The sequence below is a fragment of the Rhinoraja longicauda genome, chromosome 24 (assembly GCF_053455715.1).
Source record: "Rhinoraja longicauda isolate Sanriku21f chromosome 24, sRhiLon1.1, whole genome shotgun sequence".
Taxonomy (NCBI): Eukaryota; Metazoa; Chordata; class Chondrichthyes; order Rajiformes; family Arhynchobatidae; genus Rhinoraja; species Rhinoraja longicauda.
In genome coordinates, this window is record NC_135976.1 from 1,909,282 (window position 1) to 1,929,407 (window position 20,126).

A 20,126-nucleotide genomic window follows, 5' to 3' on the forward strand; every position below is an offset into this window, starting at 1 on the left:
TTGAATGGAAGGGCAAATGTATCTTCTGTTGGTTCTGTCTGGGTCTTCTTGTTATTCGTCCCATCCATACTGACCGAGACTCTCCTTTGGACCATGCGGTCCTGGATTTCCACAGCTGATCACACTTCTATACCTCCTGGTGTTGCCACCCAATATATAAACTCAGGCAGGGCAAAGGGACCCATGTAGTAATATCAGAGAACTGATGGGACACCTGGACTTCCAAAGAGTGGGGCAAGAAGGCAGAAAGGAAGAACAGAATGGGAAAGGAATGGGGGAGGAGAGGAAGAACGAACAGGAAAAGATGAAGTGGGAGATAGGGGTGGGCAGAACAGGGTTGGAGAGACGTCAGGAAGAAGATTGTTCTTTGATAGTTTTATCCCACAAGCAGATGATGCTATTTTGAGAAGATCTTGACAATACCAAATTTCCCACAGAATTACTGTAATATCATCCAGATTGTGGCTTCACTCATGCATTTCCTTGCTCTGAAGTTATCATTTATTTTGTAGTTAATGCAAATGTGCCATGCAATTTCAGTCACCAAAGACACACATGGAGTATTCATGGTATCTCTCCGTGGCATGTTCCAGATGGAGCAGCACATAAATCACGTTATCCACGTGGACTGAATCTCAACCAGAATAGATGGATTGACCAGGAAACCGTACCCTTCCCATCACCCGAATCAACATAGATTTAGAGGTCGCTATTCTTTGACAAGAGTAAATATGCGGAGGCAAGAAAGAAGAGAGGGCAGAGAGAGGGATGAAGGACAGGAGTGGTGGGGCAGAGAGAGGGATGTGATGGCAGTTCTTGCTTGGACCAGGGGATAGGTGTGGGGGTAAGGGCCGTGTACGGGACAAGACACCATTACCTACTTTCCTCCAATGGAAGGAAACAGTTGTTGTACAAAACAAATCCATTTTACAGAATAATGTCATGAATTCACCTACGTTGAAGGTGGACCTCTGAGTGAGATCAGAAACTGGACTCTTGTTGAAATGATGGTGTAACCATTCCCCAGAATGGAGTGTTTGGGCCTAATGCTCCGCACCCAACAGCACTTGCTTCTAGATGACTGTGATTGAGTATCCTTGTTATGAACTTGATGACCTCCTAGATATGTAGAAACCAATGAAATTCCTGCCAGGTTCCTGGGTTTGACCACGTTAATTATGATTAAGGTCAGTCACACTTGTGCACTAAACTTCCCATCCGATGGGCTCTTAGCTCCCACCAAGTGGGTGGTTCTCACAATGGGAGGCATCTCATGCTTTTCCAATCATCCCAACCTCTCGTATTCAGTCCACTCACCATGTGATTCTGTCTGGATTGATCATAAACATTATTTTCTATCTAGCTGAGGTGGAAAAAAAGCTGTATAAATATTTTGGTAAGCAAAATTCATCCCTGCAGAAATTGAACTCAATTGCAACCAGAAGCCTTGACTTTTTGGGATTTGCTTCCCTGATGTAGCATTCTGTTTGAAAGTTGAATCACTGCACATAGGCACTGTGAAGAAGACCAATGATTCCTTCAGACGATTTTGTAGCATTCCGGGGTGAGGCACGAAGCTAATCAAGATTTCTGCACTGAGTGAAATGTTATTGGGAGCAGTTGTGATTTACCGAACATTTACAGGTGCCTAACTGAGTCTTATTTTGTGGAAATAAAAAAAAGTAAAAGGATGAGTGAAAGAAAAGATTGGTGGAAGGGGAGGCACCAATAAAACCTGCAATTCAGTAGCATCGTTGTAACCTCAGGACACCCCAAAGTGATTTAAACCAATGAAGTACTTTATGAATTGTTATCATTTTTTGTAATGTAGGAAACATGGCGTTAATTTTAACACACCAATCTGAAAATTCAGATTCTGTTGGTGAGCGGATTCCGTGATGTTATCCGAGGGGTTAATATAGGCAGCAGGGTGATTGGCTGTGGTAGGAAGGGACTGCAGATTCTGGTTTAAACCAAAGACAGACACAAAATGCCGGAGTAACTCAGCGGGACAGGCAGCATCTCTGGATAGAAGGAATGGGTAACGTTTCGGGTGACATTACGACCCGAAACGTCACCCATTCCTTCTATCCAGAGATACTGCCTGTCCCGCTGAGTTACTGCAGCTTTTTGTGTCTATCTCGGGTGATTGGCTGTCTGTGGGCAGAGTTAGACGGGAAATAATTGTCACACTTAAATAGGGGATTGTCTGGAGCCCTGGTGGCACTGTAGAGCCAGATCCTAAACGTCTTTATTTTCAGTAGGACTGCAATGTTGCTGCACTTGGCTACCACACATCCAGACATTTCTATTGATCAATTAGCTCTGACTCAATCCTCTAACCTGCTAATAGGATGTGAGCAGGAAGTTATCACAACTGTTTCTTGCTCAGATGTTCTGCCAATTGAACGTTAAGATCCTGGTGTTACATCTGTCCAACATGGGCTGTGGGTGATGTGAGGATGAGCTTTGTTGATGAGGGGAGATGGTTACTATTCTGCATGTAGGTTGGCAAAGCTGACTTATTTGAAGCTTTGAATAGCTCCTTATTGACGAGCATCTCAAGGTTTCATGAGCAACTGGTGGAAATGGAGCATTATATTGCAACAAATCTTGTTTAACACGATGCAGTGACGGGATGAGAAGAATGGAATAGGGGCTCCAACCGTTTAGCAATCATTTATGCCTGGGTGTCCTAGCAACCTGCTTTTGTTGGGCAGTGCAGTGCACGGACATGGACATTTTTCTGGACTTTAGTTTCCCCACCTGTTAATTCCCAGAGGTGTTGGTGACCGATCCTGCTATTCTGATTTAGCTCACAGTGGAGTTAAAAACAGCCTTCCCAAACCAGCAGGCCCTAAAAATCCCATGGGAATGGGAGAAATAGACGTAAATATATTGAGTTGTGGGAAATCGGGGGCTGGACTGGAAGCTGTGAAAACTGAGGAGGCTCAGAGGTGAACCACTGGAGATTTCCCCGGCTGCATGGGATTCAATAAAACGATGGATATACACGCGATAAATCTTTGGCTTTTTCTCACTTTCAGATGGAGGCAGTTAAAGATTAATTGTTTCCATGACATTTTGAAACAAGGAGGGAAAAATTGAAATATTATGAGGCATTAGGAGTCTCCACGACAACACCGTTAGCATCGCTGAGTAAAAAAGGTCATTTATATCATAGAAAGTGGAATCATGAATAATGTAATGACCACTAATTAATTATCAATCCTGATATATTGCACATTACAAGCCATCATAATCCTGGAACCCATAAAAGATTATAACCACTGCAGCACACATGTCAAAATATCTTTGTTTCTTTGTGTGTGATGATGAGCGTTATTTAACATTGCCGCAGAGTTACAGGAGTCCTGGAAGTTTGCAGAATATGCCTGCCTCGTGATCTCTTGGTGTTACTTTTTAGAAGTCCTGGGCTCTCTTTGCTTTTGTTTTCTCAAATGATTCGGAGGATTTGTGGGACTTTAAATCTATTTGGAAGCCGGTAGCTCGTGGAGCACCAGTTTACAGCTGCCCTCTGCTGCTGTCCAAGGCCAATCCCAGCTAGACCAGGGTGTTGGCACTCTGACCAAAACACAACTGTGCTGGTGAAGCTTGGCAGGTCAGGCAGCATCTGTGGAGGGGATGGACAGACGATGTTTCGGGTTGGGGCCCTCTTCAGATCTGAGAAGTCGTTTGTCCATTCCCTCCACCATTGCTGCCTGACCCGCTGAGTTCCTCTAGCACATTGTGTTTTGCTCGAGATTCCAGTATCTGCAGTCTCGTGTCTCCTACTGTCTATGGTTTTGGGGCTGTGATGAAGAAAAAAACTGAAAAGCAATTGGGAGTTAGAATGAATAGGGAGAGGTTTTAGACCACAGACCTCATTGACCCATCATGCCCACATTATCGTGAGGGCAGCTCAAGGCTTGGTGACTGATCACAGCGTGAACGGGAAGCTAACATTTGCTGGAGGTATATATTGGGTAGGAAAGGTTTGGAGGAATGGGTCAAACACAGGCAAATGAGATTGGCTTAGCTGGCAACTTGGTTGGCATGGACAGGTTAGTCCCAAGGGCCTGTTTCTGTGCTGTATGTCAGGATGTTTATATGATAGAGAGAAGGCAGATAAATGTTTTGAAGGATTAGAGAATTTGGGGCATTGGAGATGTGGCGTTGAGAAATTGGAGTGGATCCGGTGGGAGCTGATCGGCTGTGATCACATTGAAGGCCCGAGCCAGGGGACCTGTTCCTGCTCACTCCTATTTCCTTGTGCAACATTTGGTCATCTAGTTCTTAGTGGGATTCCAGAATGTTCCTTCACAGTGAACGTGGGGGCAAGAGAGATGCGTTCAGCCTCTTGGGCTGGTGTAGCCTTTTCAGATATTGTCTTCTAAATGAAGATATCTTCCACAGGGCGGGAATGAAATGCTGTCAGGGCCTGCAGTGCACAGCCATCCAAAGCAACTCATATCTGAGAGCAAGGCTTGGGTAAACCCATACCCAGGACTCACTTTCCCATAGACGGTGGCACTGTCTTACTTACTGCCTGATGATAAATTACAGTTAAAATTACAATGGATTCTTGGCACTGAGACACGCTTTCAGCCCACTAGATAGAGTCATGGTATCTTCCAGTCATAGAGTGATACAGCGGGGAAACAGGCCCTTCAGCCCAACTTGCCCACACCGGCCAACATGTCCCAGCTACACTGGTCCCACCTGCCTGCCTCCATGACAATCTTTTCAGAATTCCATCTTGTGGACTCAATATCAGGTGACATGTATAGTACGCTTCTGAATCGATATCACGTGTTTTATGCCCCTTGCAAAAGCAAATGTAATTCCGGGGAAATTCCCTCGTCCCCATCTGGCACACAGGTTATGGGATCAGGGGATCAGTCTGGAATCCCAATAATACCCGTCTGATTTTGTGCTCCGTTGAAACATGTGTAATGTCAAGTCAGTGGGGACTAACTGGCAATTGGTTCAAACTAATCAGCTGACGTGAGTGGATGAAAGTTACCCCAGAGATTTCTTCAACACACTGACTCTTTCTACTCAAAGTTCACAAAGCTTAAAAAGAGCATTCTAATAATTTCCTAATGTACTTTTATTTTCTAATTCACCAAAGATAACTATTTTATTTTACGTTTTAAAAGGTCCTCTGGTGAGCGTGACATTGGGACCTTGTCACCACATGCACGCCTCAGGCAAACCAAAGTCTTTATTCAGCGTGTGATGGGATAGTCTCAGAGAATGGCTTTTTCTTAAAGTTTTAAGCTACAATGGTTTGTGGTGCATCTCCAGTTGCAGTCTGTATCCTCACACATCGGCTGCTTGGTGGTGATCCAGGGCACATGCATACCCTGCAAAGTGGTGAAGCTGTGAACCTGGAAGCCTCCACCTGGAACCTTGTGAGGTGGAACACTAACTGTAACTGGACAAGCCATCAGCTTCTCCCTTCATCTTACTGATACTTGTGATGTTTCCAACTTGGTCCAAAATACAATCTCAAAATAATTTCTAATTCAGTAGAAAACTTTGAGTTTCAGATTCTGTTCTTGATTGACCCACAATTCAAATATTCCATTGTGTTATCTTTATTGCTCATCTCCCTGCATTTTAGTTCAAATCACTTTTTTTGAAAAACATTTGAACCATAAATTACCAGCAGTGGAAATGTGAGAGAGGGCGTGAGATTCAGTAAAAGCAAACCCCAAATAGGGGAATATTATGGCAATGAACGAAAGAAAAGATAATTTTCTCCCAAGTATTAAAGACTTGGCAAGATTAATGGCCAGTGAAAAAGTCACTCAGTGAAGCACTTAGTTAATTCCAAGTTTATTGTCCACCAAGTGGGGGAACTTGTCTCCAAGACTACTCCTGTAAGGAATGCTTATGGACAGCAATTAGTTGGTCACCAAATGTTGCTCTGATTTATTCTAATTGTTTATTCTTAAATTGATGCAAGGCTAGCAGGCATAATGATAAAGATTGTTTTTGATAATAGTACAAATGACAACGAGTGAATCTACCGTTCACTTCACTCCCACCATATTATCTACCATTGAGTTCAACGGACATTGTAGAGTTGAAACCCCCAATTCACTTTCGCCCACATCCTGCTTTTGCCAAAGGCAATTTCATTCCCATGTACATTTTAAAAGAAACGTAGCCACTTTCAAGATCATCAATCACTGAATGTTTGACCAAGGTTACTGCATAAAGATCCTGCCCAGTTATGTCAGCCACAGCCCTCGTTGTAACTGTCGGAAACAGAGTTCACCATTGGGAGTTGTGATCTGTGTCGAGGTATTTTGATAACTTAATACCAATGAGATTCATTAAAAATGAATGTGTTGCACCAAAGGGCAAGGTTCCACAGGAAGATCCACTTAGATCCACTCTTACCTCCCCAAACCTTTGTGTTTATTTCTGTGCATCCTCAACCTGTACTGTAGCTTTTGTGATGTATCTGTGCACAGATATCAAGGCTGCGTGGCCTGCTAAATATAGAGTGGCGGGCACTCAGACTGAGCTATTTGTTCTTGTACTTTGAGGCTTTCGTTGCTTTAGAAACAAGAAGTCTCCTGTCTAATTCTTGAAACCAGTGGTTGGGTTATCTTATTAAACCTTGCCAGCCTCCACGACTCAATGTGGAGTCTTCATTCCACAACGATGCCATTGTTGAATTCAGTAATTGATCAGGAGCGGTTTCATTGACATTGAATGACCAAATCACTAACTCCAGTAACTTCCATGTGCCAGTTTCTTTTCCAAATTGCCCTTGTCTTCTGAGGTAGTCTCCTAGGATCCAGACTGACTTGTACCCCTCTGGGAGTGAGGTAGCTGATGAGACCAACAGGTAACTGTAAACTCTTCCACATATGGTGCAGGAGGTGGTCGGAGGTGTGGACCGACCGGGTGAGGTGGTCACATTACACACATGACTGACTTTCCCCAACAGCTGTTTGCTGCCTGTTTATAACAAAATATATTATTTTTTTGATTGAGGTGCAAAATGAGGACCTTTCTTTAAAGGCTGGCCTATCAGTAAAGCAAAGTGACAGATTAAAAATCTATTGCATTCTATCTTCATTGGGCTTGCTACTTTGTTTTGTCATTCTAGTATCATGTAAACCAACTCAACTCTCGGTTAGCACATTCATGCTAACTGCTTGACCAACTCCCATCACTTGGGTCATTCCTCCTTCTCTTTCTACCTTTTCTCTTTTAAAGTAGTTCCTCTTTTAAATGTTCCCATGTCTGCACCAATGGACGTATGTTGTGAATCACCCCGATATTCATTGAGTACGTTTACACTCATCACAGTCATGACACTGATTCAGCGACAGGTACATTCTCCTGAAATCTTGTAAAATTCTGAGTGCATCCTCCACCACTCCCTTCCCCCTCCAGCCCTCCTGAACCATTCTCTGCGAGAACCACTGCAGACTACAGGCACCACACCAGGTACTGCCACAGAACCACACAGGTGCTACCTCCCTGTAAGCCAGAAATCAGGACATCCCCTTCTGTTGCAGTTAGAAATAGGACTTAATACGAAAAACCTCTTTTAGTATTTGTTCGAATAAGAACCCAGATCTCAGAAATACTTAGGATTTCTGACCAAAGACCCAAAGATCCAACAGAGTTTATTTAGAAGCAAACGAATGTTTTGAAAGCACCAAATACACGGAATCCTCGTGGATCAGGAATTCTCTGCAGCATCACGATGCTCCATGTGTTACTAAAGATTTTTTGATCTTGAATGGTCAAGAATATTAGCTTTAACATGTGAATTTCCCAAAAAAATAGTGAAAGTAGAATGGTTTTGTGCAGGGTTTAGCGTAACTGCGGCTCACGACAGGTCTTCTGTCTCATTGTGTTCACTGGACCTTAACCCTTTGCTGCCCCTTCCATCTCCTTGCATTATCTTAGTTCAACTCCGAATGATTCGCCTGCCTCTTTTCCCTCTTTCTAATAATCCTCTAGGCCTCCAAGAGGAATGTTGAAATGGGCTGATTGTTAGATACTGATTTCGCAGCAAGGTGGGTGGGGAGGGAAGATCAGAGGGGGGTGGGTTCCCTGGGAAGGGAGTAACAACTGAAGTAACGAAGGAACAGAGCTGCCCTGTTGTGTGAATGCGTGAGCCCACATCAGGAGCTGGTTCCCTCTGTTTGTGTAAGAGAAACCTTTCTGTCAGACTGCTGGGGCTGCTGCTGACTTCAGCACTGGAACGGCACCTGATGCACAATGCCTACACCTTTGTCCCACAGTTATTAGAATAGTCTGTCCCTCGACGTGCTTAATAGACCAAATTGTCTATTGTATTACTCCTAACATGTACCTCAGTAAATAAAACCATTTTGATAGTGAAAGTTGTACAAAAGAGCAGGTTGCACTTGCTAGTATTATTATTTTACCAATGTAACTTAGGGGGGGGGGGGGAGGGGGGAGTTGTGTTATGTGTTTCTGTTTATACTGTGCTTATTTAAATTAATTTTGACTTCCTACAGTAGCAGGACTTGTGATACTTGTTCTTTTGCATTTTATGAGCAGAATCTGTGCAAGATGAAGTTGAGTTTAATGGCATTTGGTTCTCAGCAAACCAGCTCCAAGCTGGAACTGCTTCTGAACTGGACGGGGAACTGTATTCACTGCAGGACGGGGCTCGATTATTCCAACAGGTTCTTTTTATCCCTTTCCTTTAGCTTCAAGCATTTGTTAACATTGACTCAACGTTGTCACATCGCCGTCCGCCAGGGTTGGGCAACAAGTTGCACACTGCATCGATCAGTACCAAGTCAGGACTATCAATTAAACAGATCCCAAGAGAAGGTCCTTGGGAATTTGAGTCAGTTACTTGGTGAGCCTTTTGTCTGAAGGAGTTGGCTGCATCCTGTATCTACCTATGTTGTACATACCCGGAGTGTTTAATGGTACATTGTGATGGGAGACTTGCACTATGTGCAACCTGTGCAATACCTCTGAGGGTTTCATGGGACAGTCTGAGGAGACAATGAGTGGGGGGAGGCTTACACATTATCTACCCTGAGTTGTCTTTGTCCTAGGAATGTTTGTTGAGTCACTGCAGTGGGCGATCTATGCTGCACATAACCCTGCACTCCGTCTACTTCTCGAACTCCAGTGTCCCTTACCTTTGCTCATTCAAATCTGTAATCAGTCATTTTTATATTGTCTTTTTCAATTATGTTTGGCAATTCAGCAAGAGATAACAGCCCAAACTCTCACCCAGACCTGATGCCTGGCGTTAGGGCTGCAGGGCAGGTGGAGGTGTGTGCAGTGGCCCCAGGTGTGGCAGTGGAGATAGGTGTGGTGGCACTTGGTGTGGACCAGGTGGAGGTGGCACGATGGAGATGGGTGTGGTGGCACCTGGTGTGGACCAGGTGGAGGAGGCATGATGGAGATGGGTGTGGTGGCACCTGGTGTGGACCAGGTGGAGGTGGCACGATGGAGGTGGGTGTGGTGGCACCAGGCAGGTGGAGATTGCACGATGAGTTGTGAGCAAGTGGAGATGGGTGCGGTGTTGGCATGTGGAAGTGGCACCAGGTGTGAACAGGTGGAGGTGGCACCAGGTAGAGGTGAGTTTGCAAGCTTTGTGTCCCTGGAGATGGCAGATGGCCAGAATTAGGCGGGGTTGGGCGGCATTGAGCGCGGAGCCGACTGGTTTAATAAATGCTTGAAGCTCAGTCCACACAACGACACGTGTGGATCTTTGGGGTGGGGGGGTGGGGTGGGAGGGCGAGGGAGGTGAAATAAACTCTTAATTTTATTGTTCTTTCCTATTTCCAAGGAAGAATCTTGAAACCTCAATAAATACAACTTTAAGACACATTTGTAAAAACGCAAACAGATTTAAAGTGCACAATATTATTCGTTACTCAGTCAGGACGGACGTTCAGGGCAGGCTCGGTTTTGGCGATATTTTATGTACTGGTGTATGTATATTCTGTCAGTTGCTCTACCTCCCCTGTTTAGATATCGTACGGCTTCGAGTTCTGGGTTTGATTTTCGGCTTGTTCTGCTGTCGATGTGCTTTCTTTTCTGCCGCACCTGGCGGCAGCTTATGTAGCGGGTAGATGAACCTATTATTTTGATTGCCTTGTTATTCCATATGGCATTTGAGGCGATGTATCAACTTTCGGGAGGGTGGGTGGGAGGTCACGTAGGTTTAAAGAATAAGTGGTTTAGGTAATGTTTGTATATTTATCTTAGAATAATTTTGATACTTCCCTAATCAGCGTGTTGTGTTAAATCTCTCGGATGCGAAGATTTTTAATTATTTTTCTCGATTTATTCCTGTATTTCATCGTGTGTTTTACCTCAAGGAGAAACATTTTTTTAATGGTAAATAGGACCAAAAATTAAATAATAGAGATCTTCACTCCGCGCTCATTGACATTAGATTCAAATAACACAATCTGTATTTTGTCTTGTTGGTCGTTCATTTAAAGCAACAGAAATGTTTCCAAAGAAAAATAAGAGTTGAACGTTTTTAATTGAAAGTTTCATGAATGCAGCCAGTCAGGTTCGTGTTGAAAGGCGTTGGGAGCCGGCACTGCGTGCGTGGACTGTGATCTGATGGGGGCTTCACCCAACCGCGTTCACACGACGCTGCCAGCGGTTCCCCTAGTTGAACCAGGCGAGCGGCTAATGCCAACTCACTGCCCTGCTCGCTGCTAACTCACACAGTGGCGGCGGCTCTCATTTAGTCCCTTACACGAGAAGTCCAGGCGAGGGGAGAGATGGAGTGGGAGAGGGGAGAGATGGAGTGGGAGAGGGGAGAGGTGGAGTGGGAGAGGGGAGAGATGGAGTGGGAGAGGGGAGAGGTGGAGTGGGAGAGGGGAGAGATGGAGTGGGAGAGGGGGGAGATGGAGTGAGAGAGGGGAGAGATGGAGTGGGAGAGGGGAAAGAGGGGGTGGGCGAGGGAGAGGTGGGGTGGGAGAGGGGAAAGAGGGGGTGGGCGAGGGAGAGGTGGAGTGGGCGAGGATAGAGATGGGGTGGGCGAGGGGTGACCGTATGGATCGCCAGGGCCAACTATGTCCATTACTGTGCGGCCTTTGGTTCGTTCAGACAGGCGCTTTGTAACCAAGGTTGTGGACATGTCACGTCCCAAGGGGCCAGCCTGTTTCTCGCAGTGACCATCTGCCAGGCAACCCCCTCCCCTCCCCTGGTCCGGCCTGGCCCCGGGCGGGGGGTCGCGGGGAGGGGGGGATCATGGTGCCCGGGACACGCAGCCCACCCACCCGCCCCTTGGTGTTAGATGGCCGGCCGGTCGCGGAGCCTCCAGTCCCCCCGTCCCCGTCCCCCCCCTGTGTAACGCGGGGTGTTAGAGGTGGATGTGATGCGGATTCGCCACGAGATCCACATCTAAAACAGCAAAGACATCAAATAAAGGATCTCTGCGCCGCCGGACCCACCCTGGGGGGGGTGTGTAAAGGGGTTCATCACCCCCGGGGTGGGGGGGCTCGATGCCCGGGGTGGGGGGGCACTCTGTACCCGGGGTGGGGGGGCACTCTGTACCCGGGGTGGGGGCGCTCGATGCCCGGGGTGGGGGGGCACTCTGTACCCGGGGTGGGGGGGCACTCTGTACCCGGGGTGGGGGGCGCTCGGTGCCCGGGGTGGGGGCGCTCGATGCCCGGGGTGGGGGGGCACTCTGTACCCGGGGTGGGGGGCGCTCGGTGCCCGGATTGGGAGCTCGGCGCTGCGACCACAACACTTCTCTCCACCACTCGGTAACCGTGGGGGCGGGGGACTGAGAGATACCGCGGGGGTCTCGGCATGACGGTCGGTCAGAGGGGAGGGGAGGGGGGGGGGGGCGCTTGCCGGGGTTGTGTGTGCAATGGGTTGTGAGTCCGGCCACGTTACACAAAGCTGTCGCCGGTGCCGGTCCCGGACCGTGTAACTGGGGACTGGTTTAGATGGTCTCACAAGGGTGTTGGAGGCGACGGAGAAGGTCGATGGTTGAAAGATGAGTGAAGTGAACGAGACAAGGGTTTGTGTTCAACATGGTCTTGCACAGGTGGGCGCGGGTACTGTGAACCAACAGTGTTAACCCAGAACTGGGGCAGTCAGCGATGGGCGGAGACCCCTGTCACTGTGCGAGTGTTTCAAGTTGCCCACTCGGGTGGGCTCGGGCTCAACCCCGTGGCGAGGGGGGGACTGATGAACAGACTGTGTAGATTCTCACCGCACAAACCAGGGTGAAAACATGCTAAACATGGTAAGCACATGGGAAACGTAGTACACATGGGAAACATAGTAGACATGGTAAACACATGGGAAAACATGTGACCGTGGTAACATGGCAAAAACATGGGAAACGTGGTACACATGATTGAAAACATGGTAAACACATGGGAAACATGTTTAAACATGGTAAGACTGTGCGCTCTAACGCTGCCCGTTTTCACCGCCACGGTGGAGCAGAATCTCAGCGCCTCGCGGTCGTAGTAACTTGGCATCAAGGGACCAACTGGTCGATTGAAACCGGTTTCTTTGTATATTTATTTGTCCTGATATTATCCGGTAGTAATGTTGGGTCAGGCGGCGTAGGAAGATTCCGCAGTGACTGACAGCCATGCTGAAAATTGTCGGCTCTTTCCTCCCTTTCCACTATTCCTGAATCTTGCTGGCGATGGTCTTTGTAAAATGACATTTGTAGTCTGTGAGCGACCTCGCCGACAGTCACCACAGTTCCTCCAGCTGTCCAAACATCCGTGGCACCTTCCCAGTCTGAGCAGCAGACATTAAACAAATGTACAGTAGTTTTAGTTGCATGTATTCAGTACTAATTATTGACAATGGCATTATAAAATGCAATAAAAAACTTATCACACTGTTTATAAAAATGTGCTGGTCTTTTTTTCGGGTGCGGATGTTCAGATTGTATTTTTGTTCAATGCACCGCTCTGGAGTTTTTCTGACTGACTATGTTTTGTGCGTGTGGATATATTCGGTAAAGGTGGGGAGTTCTTCAGTGATAGGAGCAGAATCAGGCCATTCGGCCCATCAAGTCTACTCCGCCATTCAATCGTGACTGATCTATCTTTCCCTCTTAACCCCATTCTCCTGCCTTCTCCCCTTAACCTCTGACACCCGCACTAATCAAGAATCCATCAGCGTGCGCCCGTTGTGTGTGTTTCTGTATTGGTTGAACATGCTGCCTGTTTATAAGCCAGTGTGAATGCACATCCATTGCCCCGAAGTCCCGCAATTCTGCTCCCACCCAATCTGGTCTAGCCATCTTCATATCATGTTCTTGTACCTCCTCCTGGTGCAATCGCCCTACAATCTATCCAGTATCTCAACACCCCACCTCCACCTCTCTTCCTTCTCCCCAGATCATCCAACAGCCACCTTTCTTATCCCACATACTCAACGTCTTGTGGTAACCTTTTCAATGTGACCCTGAATCTCACCTGAGCAAACTTTCACAATCGGGTAGTCTCCTCTCTACCACCAACACACACCCTTTTAAAATATTCACGAACCTTCAATCCCACCAGTCCGTCGCTCTGAGATATTCACAAAATGCTGGAGCAACTCAGCGGGCCAGTCAGCATCTACGGAGAAAAGGAACAGGGAGTCAGGCAACATCTCTGGAGAAAATGAATAGGTAAAGTTTTGGGTCGGAACTTCTTCTGAAGAGGAACTGAAGGCAAGTTAAGACCAAAACAAAATCAGTGCCGACACACAGGGGGACCAGTGAGAGAAGGTGAGGCAGAACTCCTGTTGGAGAGAAGAGGAGAACTTCTTCAAAGTAGGTTCATGCATTCTAGGAACAGAATGAGGCCATTTGGCCCATCAAGTCTACTCCACCATTCAATCAATGTTGATGGATTTCCTTCTCCAGCCCATTCTCCTGCCTTGTCCCCATAACCCCTGACAACCTCAATGTATACCTTGAGGACCTTTCACATTGAGGCAAACGACATGTGTAGGAAGGAACTGCAGAAGCTGGTTTATACCGTAGACACAAAATGCTGGAGTAACCCAGCGGGTCAGGCAACATCCTTGGAGAAAAGGAGTAGGTGACATTTCAGGTCGGTACCCTTCTTCAGACTTGCTCGCATGTCATCAACTTCACCCAACCTCTGGAAGAAAAAAACAGAATGAGAAGAGATGCACAGACTTGAAAACGACATGAGTCCCTTAAAGGGTCAAGTGGAGTTGCACCTGCATGTGATGAAGTACAGGTGCAATGAGCACCTTGCTGGCAGCAGCATCACAGGCACATGGCCAACACACAAAAACATGAACTAGATGTAAACCACATAATTTCTCTGAAAGAAGGAAGACTGCATTGCAAAAACGGGACATTATGCAAAGACATAATTAGATATCACAACGTGCCCCAGGCAGCGCAGGTGATGGGATATGGTGTTCCATTGTCGAGGGATGATTAGCATCCTGACGTAAAAACAACACAGGCTGAGGCAGTGCTGTTCCTTCTCTTCACCAACGGTGTGGTCTCCAAAACAGGGAAGAAATTGGCTCTCACTCCTTTCCCACCATTGTTGTGATAATGCAAGCGAGACCTGGGTACACCAGTCACTGAAAGTTGGCGTGCAGGTACAGCAGGCAGTGAAGAAAGCTAATGGAATGTTAGCCTTCATAACAAGAGGATTTCAGTATAGGAGTAAAGAGGTTCTTCTGCAGCTGTACAGGGCCCTGGTAAGACCACATCTGGAGTATTGTGTACAGTTTTGGTCTCCTAATTTGAGGAAGGACATCCTTGTAATTGAGGCAGTGCAGCGTAGGTTCACGAGATTGATCCCTGGGATGGCGGGACTGTCATATGAGGAAAGATTGAAAAGACTAGGCTTGTATTCACTGGAGTTTAGAAGGATGAGAGGGGACCTTAGAAACATATTAAATTATAATTATATTACACGCTAGATGCAGGAAAAATGTTCCCAATGTTGGACGAGTCCAGAACCAGGGGCCACTGTCTTAGAATAAAGGGGAGGCCATTTAAAACTGAGGTCAGAAGAAACATTTGCACCCAGAGAGTTGTGAATTTGTGGAATTCTCTGCCACAGAGGGCAGTGGAAGCCAAATCACTGGATGGATTTAAGAGAGAGTTAGATAGAGCTCTAGGGGCTAGTGGAATCAAGAGATATGGGGAGAAGGCAGGCACAGGTTATTGATTTGGGATGATCAGCCATGATCACAATAATGGCTTGAAGGGCCGAATGGTGCTGGCTTGAAGGGCCGAATGGCCTCCTCCTGCACCTATTTTCTATGTTTCTATGGTCCCTCAAGCCTTTGGTTTGGTTGCTAAACAGGAGATTTGGGGATTATGACCATGGAGGTCTCCTGACATCGGATGGTCGTTGAGCTATCTTCAGTGAGCTCAAGTGAAGGCTTCTGTTCTTACTGGGATCCCCCATAATTGCAATGCGGGAAACCCTAGAAGGAATGTCATCCCTCTAATTGGAAAATCTATCCAATGGCCATGAGCTTTTCCAAGTCCTGGCATTTAATGCAAACCATTGTCCTGTCTGAAATTATTCCAACATTTCTGTCAAGATTGTTACAGAACTAATCACTGACCAACTATGCTGCATTCTTTTCTTTCTTCATTTCTTGTCAATTTTATTTAAACATCTGTACAGCCCTAACTTGTTATTACCAGAATCCCCTAACACCGAAAGAAAGAAGAACTCCATCAGGTTCTTGCCTCCAGAGGGGACAGTATCGTTGCAAACATTCCTTGAGATTCTTTCTACTTCCAAGGACACCATTTAGGTCCCGGTAGACATTGAATCATTGACTGGAAGACCTCAATGAATGAGCAGACCTCAATCCAATCTCCCTTCAGTCCTCAAGGAATCACTTGGGATTTAGCGCACAGAAACAGTCATTGGGTCCAACAGGCCTGTATGGTATTGGAACTCAACACAGCTCATCCCATTGCCAAACACATCCTTGTTTCTCCCTTGTGTTCCTATCCGGCTCCCCCTTACATGCATAAATTCAATTTGCACCATCACTCTCGTAAGATTCCAGGTAAGGAAGATATTTTGTCTGGAATAATTAATTTTGATTTTTTAAATTTATGATCACAGATGCAGCCTTGCCCACAATTAAGATAGACAGAAATTGGTGGAGTAACTCAGCGAGACAGGCAGCATCTCTGGAGAGAAGGAATGAGTGATGTTTTGGGTTGAGACCCTTTTTCAGACTGAGAATTAGGGGAGAAATGAGAGATCTGGACAGTGATTTAGAGATATAGAAGAAATGAATGAAAGATATATCGCTGTCTATATTTCCTACTACATCCTATCTTTGTCCCGCCCCCTCCACTGACATCAGTCTTCAGAAGGGTCTCGACCCAAAACATCACCCATTGCTTCTCTCCAGAGATACTGCCTGCCCCATTGAATTACTCCAGCATTTTGTGTCTATCTTCAGTGTAAATCAGCATCTGCAGTTTCTTCCTGCACTGAAAACATTGATTCTTCCAACCACATCATAATTTTATAGACGTCTATCAGAATAATGTCACAAGATCCTTCAGAGGAGCAGAATCTTCACATGGCTATGATTAACATTGTTGTTGTCACTGGGTATCTGGATATGTAACTGGAGCTGGGAGTGGTTGCAATTTAGTAGGATAAAGGCCACTTAAAGTAGTCATCAGTGTCGTAGAATCATAAAATCCAGAAACAAGCCCTTCAGCCCAACTCATTCAAGACCAAGATGCCTGCATTTAGCCGATATCCATCTAAACCTTTCATATCCGTGATAGATACAAAATGCTGGACTAACTCAGGCAGCATCTCTGGAGAGAAGGAGTGGGTGACATTTCGGGTTGAGACCCTTCTTCAGACTGAGAGTCAGGGTAGAGGGAGTCGAGAGATATGGAGGGGTAAGATGTATAAATGACAGATCAAAGCAGACGATAATAAGGAAATATAGGATGGTTCATTGCTGGCTGAGGGGAAGGTGGCAACGAGGCATACAATCAGCAAATTAATCAAGGACAGTGAAACTAGTTGAAGAACTAGAGTGGGGGAGGGATGGAGAGAGAGGGAAAGCAAGGGTTACTTGAAGTTAGAGAAGTCAATTTTCATACCACTGGATTGTAAGCTACCCAAGCAAAATATGAGCTGCTGTTCCTCCAATTTGCATTTGGCCTGACAGTGGAGGAGGCCCAGGATGGAAAGGTCAGTGTGGGAATGGGAGGGGGAGTTATGGAGCTTAACAACCGCATAGGCCAAGGTGGACTGAGCGGAGGTATTCAGTGAAACGATCGTTGAGCCTGCGCTTGGTCTTATGTATCTGTGGGGGTGTCGTTTAATACCTGCCTCAATTACCTTCTCTGGCAGTTTGTACCATAGACCCACCACCCTCTGTGTGGATAGAAATACCTCTCAGGTTCCAATGAAATCGTTCCCCTCTCATCTTAAAGCGGTGCTCTCGATTCCCCGAGCCTGGTTGTTTGTGATGATTGTTGTCTGGTGGAACCCAACTTGCTCAAGCTATCCAAGATTTAGTCGTGCGTTCAGGATTCCCTACCTCATTGCTGGCTCCAGTTTCATTAGGCAGACGGGTCAATTTGCTCTTTGGCTTTTAATAACCTGGCTTGGATTAAGTTTGGCAAGCAAAGGAGGTTTTAATCTTTTACTAATGTGAGCGCCACTGTTAAAATACAATTGTTTTAAAATAAAGCTTGTTCCTTGTCCAACATTCCTTCCAAATAATCCATAGTCAGCTTCTTTTCTGATTACTTTGGCAATATTGTACGTGAGGAATTTATTGCACACTATATACATCAAGCAAGAATCATATTTTTACAGAACTGTTCTTTCATGTGAACTATACAGTGAGATGGGGAGTCATAAACAATACTTTACTATTAGCAATCCCTGCCGACCAAGCCAAGTACCAGATGCTGGTGCTGTTTAATTTCCTGGTGTTTGAAAAACACCTCAGTGACTTCTTCAAGAAATCGTGTTACTTGAAGCTTGATTCATTTTTTTTCTGACAATATTTATGTTTCACCAACTCATTTGACAAACAGCAGACAGAGTTAAAGGTGCTCTTCCCACCGCTTCCAATGCTTTGGAACCAGAGGCTTCTACAGGTATTTCATTTCACACCCACTAGCGACCTTCTCTAGTGCAGGAGGGAACTGCAGATGCTGGGTTACATCGAAGATAGACACAAAATGCTGGAGTAACTCAGTGGGACAGGCAGCATCTCTGGATAGTAGGAATGGGTGATATTTCGGGACGAGGCCTTCAGACTGAGAGTCAGGGAAGATGGAGACACAGAAGGGTGAGGTGTGAAAATGAGAGATCAAAGGTGACGAAGACCAAGGAAAATGTAGAATAGAACATTGTTAGCTGGGGGAAGGTGACCACGAGGCAAAGATAAAATTTAATCAGGACAGTCAGACTAGTTGGAAAACTAGGGTGGGGGAGGGGTGGAGAGAGAAGGAAAGCAAGGGTTAATTGAAGTTAGAGATGTCGATATTAATACCGCTGGGGTGTAAGCTGCCCAAGTGAAATCTGAGGTGCTGTTCCTTCTCATGCCTTATCCAAATAAGAGGCAGAGTTTGGTTGCACGTGTTGGGCAAGATGGCCGGCACTTTCTGCAGCCTGACCTGGATGGTCCTGTCGGGGCTGAGAGTAACTAATCAGGAAATGCCACACCCCTTTCTGCTTCCATGTTGATGAATAATTTTGGTTAATCAAATCTCTCAATCTCAGGTTTCAAATGAACAATTGTGTCACAACAAGTAAGTAATTGAGCACTGCTCAGTGCTGTAGTGGGAGAGTTGGAATTTCTACTCTTTGCGTAAGTGTTTCTGATCTTCACACCTGAAGTGTCTGGCTCGTTCTTTGACTGTTCCTTGTTAACCCTTCCCCAATCCGTAGAAATTGTTGCTATCAGTTCCCCTGAAGGTATTGAAAACTTCAATCAAATAGACAATAGACAATAGACAATAGGTGCAGGAGGAGGCCATTCGGCCCTTCGAGCCAGCACCACCATTCAATGTGATCATGGCTGATCATTCTCAATCAGTACCCCGTTCCTGCCTTCTCCCCATACCCCCTGACTCCGTTATCCTTAAGAGCTCTATCTAGCTCTCTCTTGAAAGCACAGAGAATTGGCCTCCACTGCCTTCTGAGCATCATTATGTTTTCTAAATTCAAGAAAATACACTCCTTATTTGTGTAATTGCTATTTAACCCTTCGGCCCAAGTGTTATCTTGGTAAATCCATGTTGCAGTTCAGTTGGTCATCCCAAATTGCAGACACTGGCATTCCTCACAGCTCGATGTGTGACCTGACCATGTAACGGTATACTGCAACCTCTGGTAAAGCTTTCCACTGTGGTACCACAGTGAATGTGACAATAAACTAAACCTTCATTTCCACAAGCTTCAATATGAACTAATAGTCTCTTATGAAGGATTTGTATCAAATGCCTTCTCAAGGTCCTTACAATTAATATCAATAACACGTTGAACCATCTGTTCAAATTATTTACTCAGGTTGACAAGGCATGGGATAGTCTCTACAAATCCATGGTGGCTCGACACACTCAGCAGGCTGAACTGGGCATTTAGTTGCTCTATCCTTAATTTTAGACTTTGATCATTTCCCAGCAACAGATTTTAAATTAACTGAAATATTATATGAAAAGGAAAAGCAACAGTACTTGAATTTGGAGAACGTCGGAAAATTAAGTACTGCAGATCTGCAATATTTGCATCAACTTCCTCAGCAAACATCTGGTCGTATATGTCATTGTGCAATGTCATCTATTTCTGTTATATTATTAAAAATATTTTTAATGGTCCTGTTCCTAATTTAATATTGCGTAAGAAGGAACTGCAGATGCTGGTTTAAACCGAAGATAGGCACAAAAAGCTGGAGTAACTCAGCGGGACAGGCAGCATCTCTGGAGAGAAGGAATGGGTGACGTTTCGGGTCAAGACCCTTCTACAGACGTCTGAAGAAGGGTCTCGACCCGAAACGTCACCCATTCCTAATTTAATATTAGCTTTGTTGGTTTGACTGGAATGCCGTCCTCTAAAGTCTACACATAAATCCAATATTTAATTGTTTTTACTGGAAAT